Source organism: Sinohyriopsis cumingii, chromosome 10 (assembly GCF_028554795.1).
Source record: "Sinohyriopsis cumingii isolate HCF-2022 chromosome 10, ASM2855479v2, whole genome shotgun sequence".
NCBI lineage: Eukaryota > Metazoa > Mollusca > Bivalvia > Unionida > Unionidae > Sinohyriopsis > Sinohyriopsis cumingii.
In genome coordinates this window covers 47,315,329-47,339,213 of record NC_142970.1, presented here as the reverse complement: position 1 = coordinate 47,339,213, position 23,885 = coordinate 47,315,329, and the positions used below count along the sequence as shown (strand labels likewise).

General features: G+C 38.2%; 1 long non-coding RNA gene across 3 annotated transcripts; it reads left to right on the top strand.

Moving 5' to 3' along the window:
* Positions 1–1,196: 1,196 nt before the first annotated feature.
* On the top strand, positions 1,197–23,138 carry LOC149789997 (uncharacterized). Of its 3 annotated transcripts, XR_016424019.1 has the most exons (5): positions 1,197–1,635; positions 2,141–2,262; positions 12,979–13,093; positions 22,469–22,575; positions 23,028–23,138. It is a non-coding gene; the product is annotated as an uncharacterized LOC149789997 (long non-coding RNA). The 3 variants fall into 3 exon arrangements; XR_016424020.1 differs by lacking the exon at positions 22,469–22,575 and having other exon boundaries at positions 1,199–1,635; positions 23,028–23,116; XR_016424018.1 differs by lacking the exon at positions 23,028–23,138 and having other exon boundaries at positions 1,199–1,635; positions 22,469–22,954.
* Positions 23,139–23,885: the final 747 nt, after the last annotated feature.

Sequence of the window (23,885 nt, the reverse complement as noted above, 5' to 3'; positions counted from 1 at the left end):
ACACAAATATAAAATACTTTTTATTTTTTTTGGGAAATGGGGGCATCTGTCCGTTGCCCCCCCCCCCCACTCCCAAAAAAGTGTGTGTGTGTGTGTGTGTGTGTGTTATTATACCCATTACATTACTTGCAAAATATATATGGTGCTGACATTTTCGGCAAGAGGGAGACCTACCGATATTCTGCATATAATTATTTTAATGTTTTTCAGAGCGAGAGTATTGGGGCCTGATCTGTTCAATATATTTCTCAACTGATACAGCAGGTATAATCAGAGGCGTAGCGGGGAGGGGGGGGGGGGGGGGAAGGGGAGTACATATGTCCCCGGGTGCCAAGGTACAGGGGCGCCAAAATGAGGCTTACAACGTTACATTATAATAAGTAAACAAGGGTAATATTCAAAAATGTGATTAAACGGGGAGGGGGCTGGGGCGCCAATTTTATAGTTCGTCCCCGGGCGCAAAATATCATAGCTACGCCTCTGGGTATAATAGAGACCCCCCCCCCCCCGAGTTTGCCACAGAGCGCTCGTGTAATATACGGTTTAATACAAAATACATGATTGTGGGCAGGAATATACAAAATTTGGTCGATATACATGATCGTTGGTATCTATTCAAACGAGGGCCATGAAATACATTAGCAAATTCCTACAGTATTTTAAGGCAGGCGATTACGAATTATTTAAACCACGTTTTTCATCTGTCACAGATTTTATAATCATTTTGAAGTGGCTGCTTTATCTCGAGGAAAACGAGAGGTAAGTGTTATACAAAACAAAATCTTAATAGCAATTTGATCACTTTTGCGTCATTTGACAGTAAGAATAGTAATAAATAGAGGATAATTTCTTTTCCTACGTTAGGCCTAATACCTGGTATGTTTTTTAGTGTGGTACACACACAAAAAACAACCCCAAAACAACACTAACAACATTTTAAAAAACCCACAAAAACGAGTGCCGTGCCGAAGCCACGGGCTAAAATGCTTTATTATCATTTTTTTTTATTTATAGCATCAATCACAAATTGAAATATATACAGTATTAGCGTTGGAAAAGAAAGTTTTCTTTTTGTTATATTTTTTTTTCTCACCCTAGCGAAACACTTTCTGCAAATGACCTTAATAAAGAAAAATAATAAATTAACCTAAACCACTTTGAATGTCGACCGTATCTTTTATTTACACGGCATCATGCGCGGAAGAAAATACCAACTGAACCGGGATTTCAGACAGCAGATGAATTGAAGTTGATTCATTGAACATCATTAGCAATTGTACAATCAAACAGATGCAACAATGAAAAGTGGAACTATGAAAAATCGAGAATGTTAGATTTGCGAAGGATTTATTCCGAATCATTGTCTGCTAATAGAGAATTCATGTCAGTTGCTGTGTCGGCGATGCCCACACAGCGCGCCGTCCAAATGTGAAGTTGCGTTTTGCTGACAGACATAACACTGTGCCATAATTTATCTGATGGCATGTAAAGAAGCTACTTAAATTATAGTATTTAAAAGTTTCTTCATTTTGTAAGAGCTCAAGAAATTAATTCTGGTTTGAAAGACAAGATGACGGTAAAACTCAGAAGACGTAGCTGTACAGTACCGTTGGTGTTGGAGACGTCATAATAAAGGTAACTGCGTTAACTTCGCTTTTTGTTTGGTAATTTGTTGGATATTATCTTTTGCTGATCTTCTTTGAGCTTGGAGTAAATTTTACATTCTGAACATTTTTATTTGCACGTATCTGCTTAATATGTATTGCTGGGATATCATATAGAATATGAAGTCAGTATAATGGTACTATATTACATATTTGAATGATAAAAGACTGGTAAATGATATAATGATAAACTACAAAATAAATAATTTGCCCAATATCCCAAATATGTTAATTAAAACAAACATTGAATGTAAATTCAGATATAATGAGCAGTTGTAAGAAGTAAGAAATAACATTTTATCCATTGAACCTGTTATGTGTTATCATCATCAGTTTTAAAATAAACACATGGAGACAAGTTTGCTTAAATTCTAAAATTAACACACACACACACACACACACACATATGGTATTTTAATCTAATACAGAAATGGTGACATTGATATATGCAGACCAATAGTTTTTTTCTTCTACAGATATAAATTAAAAAGCCTAATTCTGAGAGTTTCACCTACAACATTCATGATGGGAAAGGGCCACTAATTAAGAGCTGACATATGTGGAAGAAAAATACCATCCATGTTGAAAAGGGCTAGAGGTAATGTGAGAAAACATAATTTATCAATCTTATTTAACATTATTGTTGATATTTTATCTCAACTGGTCAAAAGGCAAAGTGGGTTTATGTAATGGTCCAGAGTGTGTTATTTATTTCACATCCCCTTCTGTCTTTCAACAGTAAGAAATTAGCTACTTTGGAGTCCATAGTTCTGATCAATTTGTTTATATAAAACTTGGTTTTGGGCTTAAATCAACATCTTGGATAAATCTAATAATGAGCAAAATCCAAGTATATACATGTGATCATGTATAAGATTAGTTGAGTTTTTTAACCAGCCTAAAAGCCATACTTCCACAATATAGGCTAAAATCATTAAGTTGTCCTTGAAGTTTGATGAGTGTTAACCATTAATAATAATAAGGTGATCTTTCATCTGAGTATGTTACCACCGCATGCAATATTTATACATGTAGTGCAGTTTTTACTAAACGTAGAATACATGCTTATATAAATGAGATCTAGATTGAAGAAGTGAAGATGCATACAAATACATGAGGTTATAACCACTACTGCTGATTCAAGTTTGATCATGCTTGGCCATTGGGCTTATAGAGGCAAGTTTCACAATGATGCTTATTATGAGTGTGATAAAGGTATGGTAGTGAAGTGACCTTGCATCTGATTGGCAGAGTTTCTTATGATTTGCACAACAGTGTTTATGATCCAATTTAGATCTGACTTGTTTAATTATTTGCTTGTATGTCTGAGGCTATAAGCAAAATCTATGCATATAATGTGGTGGTTCTACATCTCACTAGCCATTCTTGCTACTGCTCTTAAAACTATTTCTCATTAATTTCATCAGACTTGGTGAATAGATTTATCTCATCAAGATATAGCAAAAGAGCAATTTTGTAAAAAAAATATTCATTCATATTAAACTCAAATTCTGCATCTGATTGGTTGACCTTGCAAATACTATAAGGGCTCTATTTCTGACAAAAAGATTATTTTGATCTAATGTAGCAGAAATGCTTATATGATCAAAACATTGAACATATTTGATGACAAATAAGAAATAGTTTTTCATGCAAATTTGATAAACATTGATAAATCGGTTCATATCATTAAAAGCTTGGAAGAGTTTGATTACATGTGAGACCATCACATATTAATCATTCTTTATTTAGAGAATTATTTTTGTCAGGATTTAGTAAAATATGTAAAATCAATATGGACTGGTTTTGTTATGTACAGCAACACTAGTTGTTTACTGAGTACTGAGGGAATTGGAGTAAGGCAAGGGTACATTGCAGTAGGTAACCTGGTTGACTTGATAACAGGATTTTAACACAAACATTTTTATCAGGAGTCTAGCATACTAACCATTGATTCACTGCAGATCCTGCCCCCATTAGTTACCTTTTAATACATAAAGCATTTGGGTTTTTTATGTCACAAATCCCATAGGGATTAAAATTAACATCGTAGGTCTCACTGCATAGTTTCGTATTTTGACATCCCTCTAATTTTTAAGGTAGAAGGCATGAACCTAATTATCACAAGCCTAGCATTTATAAATTTACACATAAGCTAAATCTATAATGTGGTTCAGATTTACTTTGAGTTAGGCATGGAAATAGGTTGGCTTGTTGGTGACTGCCTGTCACAGTTAGATGAGCATTGGAGATCATATGCGTAACTTAGTCTGCAAATGAGCTGCCGACTTTTATTTGTGTCTGCTACAGAGGTAAATATAAAAAAATCTTGATGGTAGAGGGGTGATGAAAAGTATGCTAATTTGTTATAGTACTAGTGAACTTTATTCATGCATAAGGCACATACTGATTCTTTTAGTTGCCTTGTCACAGAAAAATATTGAAAATAGCTATTTCTAGTAAAAAATGAATGTAAAATGTACCTGCATCCTTTGACCCTACCAGAACCAAACTAAAAGCTCAAATTTGTGCAGCTGCTTTTGCTCATCACAAACATAATTGGGAGTATAACTGCTAACCCTACCCTCTAGCACACATTTCATTCATTCATTGGATTAAAGTCACGTGCACCTTTCGGTATGTGCGACTGTTTAGTTTGTACACGTTTGTGTACTTTTTGAATTTAGCGATTAACTTATACAATGCCCCCAAGCAAGCAAGCCGAAGCCCAGGTGCCCCAAAAGGTCCCGCCCAGGCTCTCATCGCTGCAACCTTCTCCATCGTTGTACTCCGTTGGTGGTCTGTTTCTGCATCCTGCATCTCCTTCCTCTCTCATTTCAGGCAGTAACCGAAGCACACCAGCAGCAGTATTATGAAATTTTCGTTGCAATCAATGCCCAGTTCCCTATATTTATTGGGCTATTCCTGTACTATCTTGCCAAACATGTGATTGTCACATACGCTTCAGATATTCCAGAGTTGTGAATTTTCCTATCTTTTGTAAGGTCTATTAAATTTTGTGTACTTTGCGTACTTGAATTTTCCGAAAATTTTTTCACATCTAGTAGGCTTTTAGTAGCCCTTTATTTTGTTTTGGAGATCTCAATTTGGTTAAGTATTTCGTACGTGTGGCTTTAAACCAATCAGTGTGTTTCAGGGCCAGTAAGTTGTTGGTCAAAAGAGGGCTTTCGTGGGTCAGAATGAAAGCCCTATGTGGTAAAATTTGTTTGTAAAAAAGAAAAAAAAAAAGAAAAGAAAAGAAATAAAAGGTGGGTAGGGAGTGTGTATGCTATATTTGTGTGATGGCTATAGACATTTTTGTTCGTTTTTCTGCTTTTCCCACATATCCTGACAACACACATTCACGCTCACTTTCTCATTCACACTTATAAGTAGATGTGGGGGGGGGTGGCCTTATTTCTTTTGTTTGATTTCGGGAAGGCAATTCTTTTCATACTGGGGGGTGGGGGTGGTTTGATTATTTGAGGCATACTCTTTTCATTGTTTCTGCCTTCATTCCCCAAGGTCTGCAAGTGTCCTGTTCTTTCTTCTTTTACTGCCTTAGGACGTTTAACTTCATCCTGTGCCTTTTCCTGCTCTTCTTTATTTCAGCTCTTTCTGCCTTATCCCGTGTCCGTTTCTATTTTGGTCTTCTCGTCCTTTTGATACTGCCATGTTCGCCGTGAGATGTTTTCTTCGAGGGAGGTGGTTTGATTGCCTTTGTTTCCCTTCGCTTTGACCACTTGGCTATTTACCTGTTATTTTTGTTTAGCTTAGCTATTTGTGATTTATTTTAATGTATATTTTTTTTATTTTTATTTTTTTATATTTTTTTTATTTTTTTTTGATCCTACGGGACCTAGCATGCCGTTATAATTCCGAAACAGTGATTTTGTAATATTTTGTCCTTATCTGGTTTTTATTGTTCGGGTTATGATCGGCTGTGCCAGTCTGTGAACCCACGATACCGAGCCGGCCGTCACAATTCCCAAACAGTGATTTGTAATATTTTGACTGGTCTTTGATTTACTTTTTAATATTTTTTTTTTTTTTTTTTTTTTTTTTTTTTTTTTTTTTTTTCCTTTTTTTCTTTTTTTTTTTTTTTTTTTGAACCTACGGGGCCTAGCATGCCATTATAATTCCAAAACAGTGATTTTGTAATATTCGTCCTTATCTGGTTTTTATTGTTCGGGTTATGAGCGGCGGTGTCAGTCTGTGAACCCACTAGCCCGAGCCGGCCGTCACAATTCCCAAACAGTGATTTGTAATATTTTGATTGGTTTTTTTCTTTTTTGGTTCGATCTTTTAGGTTTATTGGTTTTAATTTCTTTACATGGTCTCTCTTTATACCCAACCCTTCATTCGGTTTAGATTTGTCCCCTTTTGCCTATTTTGTTAATGAATGTCATGATGTTATTATAGGTCATTCCTATGTTATTGTTTTTTGCCACAAGTAACTCCGGGTATGTCCACCGTTCTCCTATTTGTTCCTGTTGAGATTTTAGTTCGGCCCTTTCCTGGTTGTATTTGGGGCATATATTTATTAAGTGTGCGATTGTTTCTGGAGTTGGGCAGTAGGGGAAGTTTTCGGTTGGTCCCCTTTTTATGTGTTTCCCTGCGCATCCTGCCAATAGTGTTTTACCTGTTCTTATTCTATTTATTATTGTTATATCGTATGGATTTTTGAAGGTCGGACTTTCGACTTTTCTACTTACTTTTTTCATCATCGTGTGTATTAGACTGTTTGCATCCGATTTTTCCCATAGCTCTTGCCACATGTCATTGATCTTGTCCCATGTTATTGATTTCAGTGACGCTGTATGCTATATTTTGGGCTTTTGGTTCGTTTGTGGCGTTTTTTGCTTCTGCATCTGCTTTGTCATTGCCTGGGATTATGGATGTGAGAGGGTATCCATACGAATTCAACGTGTTTGTTGTTTTTTTCAATCTCTTTAAGTAGCGATCTTGCATGATTAATCATATTAGGTCTGCTCTTGGATTGGTCTGTTGTTAACGATTGTAGTACACTGTAAGAGTCGCTTAGAATGACTGCCTTAGTTGTGGGGTATGTTTTGACGTATGTTAATGCCATTAGTATTGCCATGAATTCTACCGTGTATATAGCGCATTGGTCTGGGAGTCTTTTTCCAACGGCGACATCTAATTTTGGGATCACTATCCCTGCTGCAGTTTTATTTGGATTTTTGGTTTTTGATCCATCTGCGAAGATTTGCGTGTATGTCTCGTATTTGTTGTCAATGTACGTTAGTATTGATGCTCTTAGTCCTATCGGGTCATTTTGTTTTTGTCCTAGTTTACGTAAGCTAAGATCTATTTGTGGTGTGGGACAGGTCCACGGGGGGTCTGGGTAGTACCTTATTTTTTCTGGGTTGATATTTGCGATTTGAAATTTCCTTTTTAATTCTATAATTATTTTCCCACTAGGTATTTTTTTATTTTTTCCTTTTGTATCGAATGGTTTGTCGCATGCTAAGAGGGCTTGTAGCGTGAGGTGGTTGGGTTGGTGTATTGATATTCGAGTCGAGTATCGCAGCATCAATTCCTTCCGCCTTAGGTCTAGCAGGGGTTCTCCTACTATTATTAAGATATCTTGTGTGGGGGTACCATTTAGGACGCCGGTGCATACCCTTAGCGCTTTTGATTGGACTGTGTCTAGTTTCTTTAGTAACGTGGCGTTCGCCGCTCCATATACCTGGCAACCGTAGTCCAATTTTGCTCTTATAAGTGCTCTATATAGGGTAACGAGTGTTTTTTGATCAACCCCCCAATTCACCCCTCTGAGGTTTCTGTGGAGGTTGATGTCTCGTTTGCACTTCGTTACGAGTTCTTGGATATGAGCTGCCCACGTGAGTTCGTGGTCGAATACCATACCTAGGAGTGTCGCTTGTTTTTCGAATTTGATGGGTACCCCCTTTAGGGTTAAGTTTGGAGTGGGTGGGGGGTGGCCACCTCCCGGATTGAAAACTATGCCTACTGTTTTTAGAGGTGACAATTTAAATCCCCATTTATCTGTCCAATTTCCTATATCGTTTAGTCCTTTTTGTAAGTGCTTGGTCGTTTCTCTGCTGGCTGGGTTGCCAGTTTTCCATACGGCGCTGTCATCGGCGAATTGGGATAAGTCAAGGTGGTTGGGTTTTACCGCTGTTTCCAGGTCGTTTATCATTATATTAAATAAAGTTGGGCTGATTACGCTTCATTGTGGCGTGCCATTTTCCAGTTTGTATCGTTCGGAGTAGTCTTGTCCTAGTCTGACTTGTATCTTTCTATCGGTTAGGAAGTTAGCAATAAATTTGTATATATTGCCAGTTATTCCGTATGGTTTAAGTTTACTTATCAGTCCCTTAGTCCACATTAGATCATATGCTTTTTCCATGTCTAAGAAGATGGCTGTAACATATCTGGATTTTTAAAATTTTTCTCTAGATGCTAATTTGACAGCGGTTTCTAGTCTCATGAGTTGGTCTATTGTGCTTCGGTAGTTGCGAAACCCGCTCTGTGTATTAGCTAGTAGTCCTTTGCTTTCTAAATGATATTTCAGCCTGTTGTTTACCATAGTTTCCATTATTTTACATATATTGTCTGTTAGTGATATGGGCCTGTATGATTTTATATCGCTTGAGGGTTTTCCAGGCTTAAGAATCGGGACCACTACTGCCTTTTTCCATCTTATAGGTATGGTACTGGTTTCCCATATTTTATTAATGAGGTTAAGTGCAATTGTGACAAGTTTTTTGGGTAGGTTCTTGTACATTTCATACCCCAAAGTATCCTCCCCGGGGGATGTGGTCTTTTTGCCGGCGAGGGCCTTTCTCCATTCGGCTTCTGTAAACGGAAGGTTTAGTGGGCCGTCATTATTTCCTGCTTCCTTTATGTTGTCAGAGTTGCTTTCCTCAAATTGCCTTTTATGATTTTTAAACTTATCCTCTAAGTTGGTATTGCTACACATGTTGGCGAAATAGTTTGCGAATAATTCTGCCTTATGTTTGTTGTTTTGTCCAGGTATGTTGGGGGTTATTGATTTAGTTTTGCCTCTCATTTTTTTAATTCTTTGCCACACCTCCTTTGATTTTGTGTTAATATCTAGTTTTGAGCAGAATTCTCTCCATGAGTTTTGTTTAGCTATCATAATAGTTTGTTTGGCAGTTTTTTCCTTTTCCTTGTAGTAGTTAAAGTCCCTATTATTTTTAGTTCTTTTGAATTTGTTTAGAGCTCTTTTTTTCTCTTTAATTGCTATTTTACATTCATTATTCCACCAGGGCACCGTGGGTTTGGGTGCTACTCCTTTAGTTTTAGGAATTGTTTCTTGGGCCATTGTGTTAATGGTTTCTATTAATTTGTCATTAAAGGTGTCAATGTCCCGGTGATATATGGTTTCTGGGTCGATTGAGTCACCTATCTGTTTGAACCTAATCCAGTTGGCCTGTTCGTATTTCCATCTTGGTGTGAAGGACGCTTTATTTTGAGGTATTCTAATTTGTATTTCTATATTTATAAGGTAATGGTCACTTCCCATAGGGTCGCTTTCATCAACTTGCCAATCAGAAATGCCTGTTAATCTTGGTGTGCATAGAGATAGGTCTATTGCTGATGTGTGGCCTGTTCTGTCATCTATCCGGGTGTGCATTCCGTTGTTTAGAAAAACTAAGTTGCATTTCTGTGCCCATTTTTCTACAATTTTTCCTTTAATGTCCGTCTTTTGACTCCCCCCATAGTTCATTGTGCGCATTGAAGTCCCCGCATATTACCACCCATTCTCCACAGTCTTTAATCATTTTGATTGTTTCGTCTGCACTTAAATTGCGCTGCTCATTTGTTTCATAGAGGTTAACGATTAGTACCTGCTTAGTTTGAGCGGTTATTTTGACTATCTGTATTTCGAAGTCATTGGGCGGTCTACTATCTGTTAATTTATGCATTTCTGATGTAATTCCATCTCTAACAAAGGTTGCTAACCCCCCTCCTCTTGCTGTGGGGGATCGATGCTTTAGGTATTTGGTGTTGTAGCCTATGATGTTTGGGATACGTGAGGTATCATTTAGGTGGGTTTCCTGTATGCATATAACATCTGGTTTTCTTTCCTGTTCAAGTATTTTGTTATTTAGTTGGTCAGCGTGGGCCCTAAGGCCGCGTGCATTCCATTGCCATATTTTGATTTCTGCTCTGGAATCCATCTCTAGTGCAAAAAGTCTTAATAGTTTGTTTAATTTACTGTTGTTTTCGTTTTATGCGTGTTTCCTACCAGTGAGGGTGCTACCTATTTATTTTGTTTTTGGTATCCTGATTTTTGTTTTGGCCTGCTTATAGTTTACCCCATGGGAGATCATATATTCGACTATTAGGGCTTCTCTAAGAGCCCTGGGGCATTCTGCGTGGTTTGGTTTGTGGTTACCACTACAGTTAGCGCAGTGCTGATTGGTGGCGCTACATGTTTTCCGGTCTGGGTGGTGAAGACCACATTGATTGCACCGGAATAGGTTTCCGCAACTCTTAGAGTAATGCCCCCAATTTTTGCAGTTGCCACAGAACCGTGGTTTGTTTTTGAAAGCAAAAATTTTTTTAGCCTCGAGTTTTTCGGCTATTTTGATAGTTTCTGGGGTGGCGCCCTTAAAAAAGAGTACCACTGCAGTGCTATCCTTTCCCCTTCTTGTTTTTAGGCGGATTGCTTTCTCTACTTCCTGTCCTTTACTCCTTATGTAGTCTACTATTTCATTGGTTTTATTTTGAGTTGATACGTATATGACTCCTTTGTTGTGTGTTTTTGGGGGGTTTGGGTCTATGTGTTGTTTTGTTCTGTTGTGTCTAGTGACCTGAACATTTATTTGGTCTATTCTTTCAATTTCCATATATTTGGCAATCTGTTGTTCAGTGGTGCATTTGATTATCAGCAAGTCGTCTCTAGTGCTTTTAAGCGTGAATTCTCCTTGGTGATGTTTGTTCAATTGCCATGCTATGGTTTTAAAGGCTAACTTCGTTATTTTGGAATTTACTCCCTTGACGAAGAGAGTCAGTTCAGCGGGGTGTTTCTTGTTTTGGATATTTTGCAGACTGGTCTTTTTTCCCCTGGTGTTTGTCTCTTTAGCTGACTTTGTTTCGTTGTCCATAACCGGCTTGCTGGGTCTTGTATTCTGACAGTTAGTGTGTTCCTTATTCTTTCTAACTGGTATTTGGGATTTGGTTTTCCTATTATTCTTACCTTTTGTTGAGTCGTGTGTGACTGCTTTATTTGTGGTAGGGTGAGGGCGTTCTGTTTCATCTAGTAGGTTCTCAGTTTGAGTCCCCTGGCTGCTAGTGTTTTTAACCAGCGTGGTCTGGGTTGTTTTTGTGCTTGTTGAGTATTGTTCCTCAGTTTGGGTACTCATGTCGGATGTAGTTTTGCGGTTACTCGGTAGATTGTCCACATTCTCGTTTACGCTTGGTGACAGGTAGAGTCTACTCATCGAGTCAGTTGGGGTCGAGTTGAAAATTGGCGTTAAGAACTGTATCTGTCGTTTTTCTCTTAGGGGGGATGAGACTGCTTCGGAGTAAGTTTGCCTTAGTTTATCTGCCTTTAGGTTGACCAGGCAGCTGAGATAACTATTTGATGATGTGACATTAATTTTGTTGTTATCCATCTTGAGTTTCTTTATTTGATGTAAGGTATATATGACGGGATATTTCTTTAGTTTTAATCCTGGGTTTGTTTTGATTTCTTGCAATTTATTTGAGTTTAATTCTAGCTTAAAGCTATCTGTCTTAACTATACTTTATTCTACTTAGTACTATGAAAAAGCAACAGCTGTAAGGGGATATGCAAATAGCTTTTATTCTGATTTGTGTAATTAATTATTATATTACTATTATCCAATTTAAACTTATTGAAAATTATTTTCTAGCCAAATGGTCAAAGTAAAAGGTTTTACTTACCCCGATCCAATTTTCTTTTTAAGATCTTTAGAGTTTTTAAATACAGCCTTCTAATTATACAAGTTTCATTACATTGGTCAATAATTAGTCACATGTGATGACACTTGTAACTAATCAAACCACAGCAACTGAGAGCAGACTAAGCACTGATATTTATATGGTACAGTGGCAATATACAGTCTGTCTGCCGCAACACATGAAACAAACTGGACAAATCTGAAAGCCTTGAATTTGACTTTATTTATCTGTATGGTAGAACAGAACCTGAGTTGAAAAGCTTTTAAAGAAAGACCTTGATATCAAACCTAATAATAACTGCAGGAGTTATATTATGGATAATTAACCATTCTCTCAGTTTCAAACTGGGCATTCCATCCCATGGGGTTCTAAATGTAAACCAAGTGTAACTGATATCCTAATGAACTGTAAAGACCATAGCAGCACAACAGCAGGGGACCAGGTATGTCCAGATCCAGAAATCACAGACCAGTTTCAAACTGATGATGAACCACATAAAAATTACACATCTGCTAGAACTTATGAAGATAACTTAAATTGCATTATTATTAATCCTCCTCCTCACATTCATCATAATTGAGATGCATCATATATGTTTTATTGTAAAATAGTTTATGCAACATAATTCAGTGAAGACCTTTGCTGCCAATTTACCAGTGAACAATGAACATATTTTATGTTGTAACAAGGAGCATCATTTAAACATTATGATACACTTATCATACCCGTATATGAAATCTTAATACTAACACTTATACTTGCAATACTACTACTAATAAAAACACCTGCATTGATAATTTGATTATGTTCAATTGGACTTGTATCTAAATGATCACCAGCTGTATGAAAAGACATATTTTAATATATAGATATTGGATGGAATACTAGTTACCACAATTGAATAGTCATATGATAAATGATATATTATTTTAAACAATTTATATTTGCAGTGAAACATACTTTTACATTATTTTCACTTAAATTTCATTTATAGAGCAGTATACTCTGCATTCATTAAATTACTGAAATGGTTATAATACAACAACAAATACTGCAACTTCCAGAATCACAAAAATCAAAAGATATAAACAAAAACTTCCCTACATGTATCAACAGTTGTCACTTAATAGACAGAACTCTGAAGATTTAGAATAGGATGTTAACAAATTAGGTATTCAAGTTAAAAAGAAAAAAATACCAAGTAAGCTTACTACCAAAAAATCAAACAATAACAGTGAATTTTAGTACATTCCCAGGAAACAGAATATATGATTTTTCTTAACTTGATCTGATACATCTTAAATCTATAGAAAATGATTCATATTGTATGACTAAAATATTATGTAAACAAAAATTCCATCACTTTTTTCAGATGCAACATGCATACCCCAACCCATCCTTCTTGATCATAAAGTATACCAGCATTCCACTATAAGATGGGGAGCTGTAGTGGCTCAGTGGTTAGCTTTCTGGACCTGTGAAATAAGGTAGGTTCAAATTCTACCATCAGACCAACCTGGGTTAGCTACCATGGTGTGTCCTTGGGCAAGGCACTATACTTAAAGTGCCTTGGCACTAAATAACTTACTTGTGTTGGTTTACCATAAAAGGCCAAACCAAACACAAAAAAACAACAACTTTAAAATATGAGTTTTGTCAATACTAAGTAATTGAAAATCATACTGAAGAAATGTTTTTGTTAATACAGATTAATGGATCTAAAAAATCTCTTTCTTCTGCAGGAGTTTAAAATGTTAAATTAAAAAGGTCATGGTACACATTGCTTTGTTCGTACACATCAGGCTCCGTAACCCATATCCAACTAAAAATTTTAGTAGAGTCTGAATAAAACATATTTTAATCTGGATGATAATATTCTTTCTCCATTCATATATTACACCACCAAGATTGATCCAAATAAGATTACATTTTACTATAACACTGAGGATGAGTATGCCTCTTAACAACTTACAAATGTGGAGAGAATGGAGTTAAACTGAACTTTGATTTCTTTTCAACCATAGCACAAGATGATCATTTATTATGAAAAAACCTGAATAAAGTTGGAGTTCATAACCATGACAGTCTTGATACAATATAAATTCAATATATTATTGTTGTCTTGAGGTATAGTTCTGTATATTACAATCTCACACAAGATCAGGGTATATTTTAGTACCATACAGTTAATTCGGGATTGTATTAATACCTATTCTGGTGAATGAACATTAAATAAGATTTACTATTTTGGAACCAGTTGCAATAAAGTTTACTAAACAAGAGAAAATATGACTTTACTATAATATCTAAAATGTAAAATCTGCAAACAGAATACTTGCTTGACTTTACACTTCAACTATATCATAATATTTATTTGAAATGAATTTATACAAATGGCATTAAATTTGGTTTCAGGCTGGTAATGACAATGGTAGTAGTGAATAGGGACGGTCTAGGGACTAGGGAACTTCCATGTTAAAAAGGGTATATCCACTCTGGGGACTATGTAATTTAACATGGGAGAAAAAAAAAAATATCCATTCTAGGGACAAGGGGAATTTAACATGGGAGAAAGAAAAAAAACTATTCACTCTAGGGACAAGGGAAATTGAACATGGGGAATAAATCGTGGGACTGTCTTGGGACTAGGGGAAATGGAACAGGGTCGGGACCCTATTTTAATAAGGTCCCGACCTGATGGGTCTATGAAAATGGAACAGGCGAAAATTGAAACAGGGAGGGGTCTCTATTTTTTTATTATTTTTTTAAACAAAAAAATAAAAAAAGGGGTAGGCAATTGAAAGTCAAGATCTTTTCGAGAGATAGGAATGGCCCTGAAAAGGGCCTTTGGTTTTATGTTAATATACCCTTAACATAAAGGGCATCTGTGACATCTTCTTCTTGACCTTAGGCTGTGCCTGACTGCAGGACCATAGATTAAGACTCTTTTGAGGCATCCTTGATGCTCCACATAAGATTCTTCGCATCCACAGGCTGGTGTCTGTCCTGTGGATAACTGTCCAGTTGGATCGGACATACATTGATATGTCCGTCCGGAACATCATCGAAGACACAAGCGTTGAAGATTGTACATCGGTCCACATGTTGGGGTGCTGAGTAACGGGTGAAGGAATGCAGTGAACTGTACTTATTTATAGGGGGAGGAAGGATTGAAACGGATTGAGTTTGTTGACCAATCCAAACACGCGTTACAAAATTCAGTCAGCCCACGTCCAATCCGAAGAGAGCAGTCTGTGACGTCACATAGTCTATATAGATTCGCTAGCGCCTGTGCGTAGTCAATCTAAGCGACAGTTTTTCAACATGACGGAAACTCAGAAAACGATCAGTTTGGGTGCACTGATGGTGGAGACTACCCAAGGGAACCCAGACTTACTTTCAGAAGAGGTGAATTGGGATTTTGTGGATTTTTTTACCTTGCAAGAATTTGTTCCTGAACCTTCGTCACCTTCTCCTTCATTACCGCACATGGAAAATTTTAGACAGAGACAGAAAGAAGAATTGGAGAAATTTATACAACAGCAAAAGGAAGCGGAACAAGCTTTTCTCCTACAGCAACAGCAGCAAGAAGAAGAGGTAAGAAAAAAACAAGAAGAAGAAGACGCAGCAGCAAAGAAACAAGGGTGTCAAAATCAAACGGTCACGGTACTGTTAGACATTTTAGTTAAGAAGTCTGAAACAGATGTATCAGACTTCTTTATTACGGCCGAAGAGAATACGACCTTCCCAAGCTAAACACTCCAACCCTGTGACTACGCCTACTGCACCATCCTTAGTGATTTCAATGAAATCATCATCAACAGTACGCAGTCCAGAAGTAGGCCTTGGCCATGGCAAAGGCTTAAGACAGTTAAAGTTGATTGTTTAAACTCACCCCTTACACCAAAAAAGGCCCTTTTCAGGGCCATCCACGTCTCTCGAAAAGAGATAGGTTTTCAATTGCCAATAACTAAAAAAAAACATTTTACCCAATAGTACCTGTCTGTGTATGAGTGTGCGTGAGTGTAGGTTCTTATTTTAAAATCAAAACCCAAAGACACTTACCTTTTATAATTAATTTATTCTTTTATAAATATTTACAATTCACAATTCACAACAGAGCACTTTAAAAAGTTCATAGACTTATTCTGTCTCATTGTTCACTCTCTGTTTTTTTAATTTCTTCACCGTCATAGTCTTTTCCTCCTCTTCCTCCTCACTTTCTTCCCTTCTTTTCTTCTCCTGTTTCTTTTTCTTCACCTGTCTGTTTTCTTCCTCTTCTTCTTCCTCTTCCTCTGAAGAATCCCTCTCTTCTTCTGACTCCTCTTGTTTCTTTTTTGGGCAGTCTGGTGACCAATGTCCTTTTTCTTGACAATAATAACAGGTATCTTGACTTTTGTCTCTTCTAACCCCTTTTTTTTCTTTTTTGACGGTCTGGACACTCTGAAGACCAATGCCCTTTCTTCTGACAGATATAGCAAGTATCTTGAGTTTTATCTTGAAAGGAAGGAGAGTAGTCCCTCGGCTGGTCTGAAGAGAATTTTCTAATGACCCCTCGGAAAGCTCTGATGAAACGTTCAATCTTGGTAGTCTCTTCCATTGTTGTGCTCAGTTTGAGAGTGAAATGAATAGTGAAAGGACAAGACACATACCCTTTATATACGCTGGTCTGCTATGACTATAAATTAATCCATGGTGTTTAAACTTTAGTCATTTGACTTTTTGCTATCGAGATGAAATGATCCAATTCATTTGAGAAGAAAGAAGAAGAAAGTAAGAGGCAGAAACGTGATCTATCGCCTCGTACTAGGGCTGAAGTCTTGGCACAAATTCATGCCAGTGATTTTGAAGAGGACATGAGTGAACCAGAATCCAAACCCTCTAAACAAAGTTTACCACCCTTAGTCAACCCTGAAAAGTACTATGACATTCGAGAGACGGAAAAGCGTCCCTCTAGAAAATTTAGAACTACGGCTTACAAATACACAGTGAAGTTTAAAGATTTCAAGTCTGAAGTACTGTTAGAGAAAGCAAAAGGGTTCATCACCGACATGTGGGATTCTTTGCTCACCACACTCAAGCGACAGTGTCAACCCAAAGAAGATGATCGCTTGAGACTTTCCATACAACATGACGGCTTGAAATCCCCTGTTTGGATCGAGTTTAGCAGCCCTGCAGAATTGACCACTTCCAAAGTCATGGACAAGATTCAACACGTGCAACAATCTAATGACCAGTTTGACATCACCGATGGAAAAGCCACACTGGACATGACCCACGTCTCTCCTCCTCAAGGGACCGGACAATGCAGAAAGACCTTATTGGTCAACAACCTTCGCATTACCAAAACAAGTCTTGTCCAAATTAACAATTTTCAAGACCACATGTGTTTAGCCCGAGCCATCGTGGTGGGATGAACCTATGCCGACAAGAACGACACGGTAGAATGGAAAAGAGCCTGGGAGAACATTCGAAAATCGAACCGAGCCAAACAACGAAATGAAGCAGAACTTCTGTTACAACAAGCATGCCTGTCCAAAGACACATCCTGTGGCATTCCTGAGATGCAAAAATTGCAAGATGCCCTAGCTCCACGATACACCTTGAAAGTGCACCCTCAAGAAGTGCGCGGGTCTCTGTTGTTTCGAGGGAAAGACTTTAAGGATGGAAAATACATTCACCTCTATCATCACGATGACCATTTCGATACCATTACCACTATCACTGGATTCCTGGGATACAAATATTACTGTGAGAAATGTGACTTATGATGGTTATAATAATCGAGAGCAACACAAACATTGTGGATCGAAATGCTCAGGATGTTTGGCCTCTCAACCCTGTCTGAGCGAAGGGCAAGAACCAGTGCATTGTCCTGCTTGTCTGCGCACATTTGTCAGCCCTGCCTGTTACCAACAACATCTGAAGATGCAAGGTTCACAGAAGAAATGTGCTTGTCAACTCCTGAGATTGTGCCCAATGTGTGGACAAGGTCTATGTATCAACAGTACCAAGGCACACGTATGTTCAGGAAAGAAAAAATGTCACATTTGTCACTGCATTGTGGACTTGGAACACCAATGCTACATACAAAAATACCAATCCCAACCAGAGAAAGAGGATGGTCACAAGAAGAAGAAAGGCAATTTCATCTTTTTCGATTTCGAATGCATGCAAGAGATCAGTATTCACATTCCTAATTTCTGCGTGGCTCATCGAGCGTGCGAGAAGTGATTCAAGAACCTATCTTGAGTTATTGCCCTCACTGCAGTAAGATTCCTGGAGGGCGTGAAAAAATCTTTCAAGGACCGAACACACTAGCCGATTTCACACAATGGGTCTTAGACCCCATCGACAAGACGTGGAGCCAAGAGGACATCGAACATTATTATGGAGATTGTCATTGTCATGCCACGGTGATGGCTCACAATTTCTCCGGATATGATGGACAGTTTCTTTTGAGATGTTATACGGAACGTGGCATCGAGCGTCCTAAAATCACTTTGAACGGAGCCAAAATCATTTTCATGCAAGTGGGACAAGTGCAGTTTAAAGATTCGATGAGCTACTTAGCCATGCCTTTGAGTCGAATGCCTAAAATGTTTGGAATGACAGAAATGGCTAAAGGGTACTTTCCACACTTTTTCAATACAGAAGCCAATCAACACGCCGTTCTACCCCATTTGCCTCAGGCTCACTATTACGACCCTGACAACATGCGTACCGAACGAGAAACTTTCTACGCTTGGTACCAGGCTCATGCCTCCGACCCTTTCGACTTTCAGGAAGAAATGCTAAAGTATCGTCGTTCTGACATGGACATTTTACGGCGATGCTGTGGAAAATTTCGAGAACTGTTCATGGAACACGGAGGGGTTGATCATTTAAAAGAGGCTTGCACCATTGCCAAAGCGTGTTCCTTAGTCTACCGACAACGATTCATGCTTGAAAACACTGTGGCTGTCATCAGTCCTCGAACGACCAACTATGTCAAACGTCAATACTCGGTCAAAGCCCCATGCTGGTTGCATTACTTGTGCGACAAGGAAGACAAATGGATTCAGCATGCCCGCAACGGACAGGGCGAAAGATCATCGGAATGCATTCGGTCAATGGCTGGGACTTAGAAAACCCCAAGATCATGTACGAGTTTAACGGTTGCTTATTTCACGGATGTCCCGTCTGTTACCCTGACCGCGGCACTAAAAATCAGTTCTTACAACGAACCATGGAAGACTTGTACCAGGCCATTTGTCAGCCACGCCTAAAGTTAGAACAGGAAGGATACCAAGTGGTGGAAATGTGGGAACACAAATACAATCACCGTTTGAACACCGATCCCGAGTTTAAACGCCTCATGGAAAGTTACCAGTTCATGGACCCCCTGAACCCAAGTAATAGTTTGTACGGAGGAAGGACCAATGCCACCTGTTTGCTGTACCAAGCTGACGAAGAGAAAGGAGAAGAAATCATATACTTGGACGTGTGTTCACTGTATCCCTACGTGTGCAAATATTGTTGCTTTCCTGCAGGGCACCCACAATTGTTCACCGAACACATCGACCTAAAAAACATTCGACAATACGAAGGCTTGATCAAGTGCAAAGTTTTGCCTCCCACGAACCTATACCATCCCGTCTTACCTCGCCATTGCCAAGGCAAACTTATGTTTCCTTTGTGCCGTACTTGTGCTGAAACGTGCAACCAAGATCAACCTTGTCATCACACCCAGGAAGAACGGGCCTTGACGGGGACATGGGTCAGCGTAGAATTGTTCAAAGCTCTGAACATGGGATACCAACTGTTAGAAGTGTACGAAATTTGCCACTTTCCCAAGACACAATAATTCCACAAGGGTGACCCCACGCAGAAAGGCATTTTCGCAGACTACGTGGATGCCTTTTTGAAACTGAGCAAGAAGCCAGTGGCTATCTGTCCTGGTGTCACACTCCCGAAGACCAAAAGACATTCAGAGAGAAATTCTGGGCACAAGAAGGCATTACTTCAGATCACATTGAGAAAAACGAAGGCAGGCGATCGTTTGCCAAAGTGATGTTAAATTGCTTGTGGGGTAAAATGGCACAATGACCGTGTTTACCCAAGACGGAGTATTTGACCGAACCTTCCCGCTACTTTCAGATGATTCACGACAAAGCCAAATTCATGAAACACGTGGACGTCGTTCGTGAGGATTTGATCTTGGTGAATTACGAAGAAGATCTGAACTTTGTAGAAGATGACCCCTTTGGAAATGTCATCATTGCAGCTTACATGACAGCTCATGCTCGCTTAAAATTGTACGAAGCTTTAGAACTGTTAGGGGAACGTGTCTTGTACTTTGACATGGACAGTTGCATTTATATCGATCACCCGAGTCAACAGCACCCTGACATCGAAGGAGACCGTTTAGGAGCCTGGACAGACAAGCACCCCGATGACAAGATTCTAAGTTTCGTTAGTGGTGGTCCCAAAAATTACGGCTACGAATACTGGGCCAAACAAGGAGAAGTGCACACGAAGTGTAAAGTGAAAGGACTTACTCTGAATTATCGTACCAGTCGAGTGGTCAACTTTGGCATATTGAAAGAAGCCTTGCAGTCTAGAGATAGTGACCACCTATCAACCCAACAAGATTGTACGTTTACCCACACACCACATCGTCAGTCGACCCTTGGAAAAAGTCTATCAAATCGTGTAGCAGAAGCGAGTGCGGCTTCCCACCCACTTTACTTTGCCGTATGGACATGTCGGTATAAAACATTGGTTGTAAGAGGATAGCCACCCACCAGAAGGATGACTTCGCCGCAGCAAGAATCGAGTGAGAAATCCAGTGAGAACTCCAAGTTCAAACCCTACCATTTTCCAGTCTTCTTACCTGACTATTGTGATTGTGCCCGTCGATTGGACATGTTTCAAAAATGGCCTACGGATAGGGAAGGATTACCTTCTTCGTATGTTTTAGCTAGAACAGGATTTGTCTACTTCGGACCTGAGTCAGGATTGGGATACGAAGTACAGTGTTTCGCTTGCGGACTGAAGTTACGAATGGATCTATGTATCTACAAAGATTCAGCTATTCTGGAACATACTCGATGGTCTCCGCACTGCCCTTACCTTTCAATGGCCTTTCCACCCATTAAACTACGGTACAATTATGACGGTACCTTAGAGACGGTACCTTCCAAAACTAGACGTAAACACATTGCATCCTATTTCATTGTTGTTTCTTTTCCACATAATAGCTTATTTTTTATAAAATGTTAAACTTTACTAATCTTTTTTCAAGATCACTTTAGTTTGCAAAAATACATCTTGTCATTTATTGGCATTCTACATTGAATTTTGTAAACTAGCTATAAACCTGACCTAATTACTCAACTTAACTGCTGACAGAAACAGTCTACAGTAAATGTATTTCATTTCTATAGCTCGATGGATAAACATTACATCTTTTAAAGCTGTGCACAGAATAGGCCGACATATCACGAGTCAGGAAAACATGGGGGTGGTATCCCCTGTGTCCAAAATTAATATCATTTTGAATAGAATATTCTAGTGACAATTGCCTCTTTTCAAATGGTAAGCACTGCTTTTTTTTATTTTCATCAATCTGTCAAATTCGGTATGCATTTTGCTTTAATATTTGAGATGGAAACCTTAGGTGCATAGAAATGTCAGACAGCATTGTACATCATGGATGGTGTCCAACATACTTTTATGATCATAAAACAAAATCCCATTTTTTAGTTATGGCCACTGATTTAAAAAATATTCATCCAAGCTAAATATAATAATAATAATAATGAGGACTTTGTATAGCGCCTAATCTTTAGAAGCTCTAAGCGCTTTGCAACATTAGACAACATAAAAACATACACAATGATATGATTACAAAAACAAACACCATGAAATTAGAAAACATAAAAAACATGCTGAGAATATTTAAGGTAGTTAACATTATTAAGTCATTAAGTTTGTTTTTGTAGTCAGAATAAGTAGTTTTGAGAGCACTCTTGAATGGGATCACTGCGTCTTGGTGTCTAAGTTCAGTGGGCAATTCATTCCATGTTGCTGGGCCCTGGTATGCAAAAGAATGCTGTCCATGTGACTTTGTTTTCATAGTGAGAATAATGAGTATATGATTGTCGGAAGAGGAGTGTAAGTATCTTGCTTGTGTGTACACATAGGTGAGGTCGGATAGGTATGTTGGACTAGAGTCTGTCAGTGAAACGTAGCACAGAGAACTAATGTTGTGTTTGATTCTGGATCGAATGGATAGCCAGTGTTGGGTACAGAGCAGCAGGGAGGTGTGCTCTGATTGTGGTACTCTAAGTATGATCCAAGCAGCTATGTTTTGAACTTTTTGAAGTCTCTGCAGTAGAGATTAAGATGAACCAGACAGAATTGAGTTACCATAGTCCAGTCTTGAAAGCAGTAATGAACACACAAGTGTTTTAGTGGCATCAACTGAAAGATATCTGAGAATGGAGCTGATGCGTCTCAGCTCAAGATACGCAGCCTTGCATATGTTCATGACATGTTGGTGCAATGTGAGAGTACTGTCCAGAGTAACACCTAGGTTTTGTACTGATTGTGTGAATTTAATGTTGGTGTTGCTGATATTTATTGTGTGAGGTAAAGGATGTGAATGAGAAAGTCTTTGATAAGTAAGTATGGCTTGATTTAAATTGTGTTTTTCATGTGACTTGCCAGAGATTTTTAAATGAATTGATAAAGTAACTTGAGACACATTTCAAAGTACATGTTTTAAAAATATTCCATTGATTATTGCTGGCATTTAGAAAAATGCAATGCATCCTTTGTTGTGAAACTTATTTTAAAACATTGTATTACTCATGCAGAAGCCTGCTTGAAAACTAATGGCAAAGCAAAGGCAAATGGAATGGAAGAGACCATATCAGAGACCCTCAAATATGCACCCAACCAACGCAGAATGATAAAAAACAAGGTAGTCCAAATGACTCTTATTTCATCAATATTGGATTCAGTTTCGTCTTTTAAAGCATAGTATTTGCAAAGCGGATGCATTTCTAAACTGATAACAAAATCAGCTTATCCTATTGCCCAGGACTATCAGAGCTAGAGTCCAGCTAACTACAATATGCATATATCTTGTCTGATCGGACAAGTGCCTCCATTTGGAATTTTTATTCACATGAAATATTTGGATGAAATAAATTCATCTTTGTGCAAATTGATTGCACCATCCACTTGCCAGAAATGACAAGTAAGTGCAAAGTTATCTTGTATCATGGCTTAACGATAGTAAGGGAAGCACAAGTGCAGTGAAGAAAATTTCATACATTTTTATAATGCTGATTAACATGACTTCTGCATATGTAACTAGTGCTGAGATGATATGACTTTATTTAAGCATTACAATTTTGTTTTAATTTGCAGGTGCCTGAGCAGAAGAAGTAATAGATAAACTTTACAGTGGAGTTGGAGACTGATTCTGATTCATAATCTTAATTAAATCTAGAAAATAAACATTAAAGTCATATTAAAATATCTGTTGTATTGTTTCCTTCTTTCATTTTTCTCTTAAAAACAAATGTCTGAACCTTTAGTCTGTAAATTCAGTGGATTCCTTATCAGCCCATCTACTTTTACTTTACACCATGCTACTTTAAAAAAAAAATGAATTATCCCCATTGGGGTAGGTCCCCCCAACCCCCCACCCTACTTTGTCAACTTACCTGCCACATTTAAATCTAATGGAAGGCCCTGCTGTAAAGCCTGTTAGTAAAACTACCCAACAAGAGGATTTCATACATTTGAAACTCCTAGATGGATGGTAATGTTTTCATTTTTGTAATGTAGATTTGGACATTCTTGCCACCAGTATGGAATATGTGTTTCAGAAACACAAGCAGCTTTCATCAGATTTGCATATAGGTTTTATATGTTGTGAGTATGTTGTAGGAAGTTTTTTTAAATAACATCATATGAGATGATGCCAGTGGAAATGGCAGAAAAGTGTCTGTATTGTTCACCAACTACACCTTGTTCTTACAAAATGTGGCTGTTACACATTCCCATGATGATGTCACTGACAGCCATCAGTGAGGAATGCCCCAACAAGCATAATACAAATTGCTTCCATTGTAATTGTTACAATTCCATTCTGACCACTCCGGTGTCCTAGTGGTTAGAGCGTCCGCCTCAGAAGCGGGAGGTCATGGGTTCAAACCCCAGCCAAGTCATACCAAAGACTTACAAAAATGGTATTAACAGCTACCTCGCTAGACGCTCAGC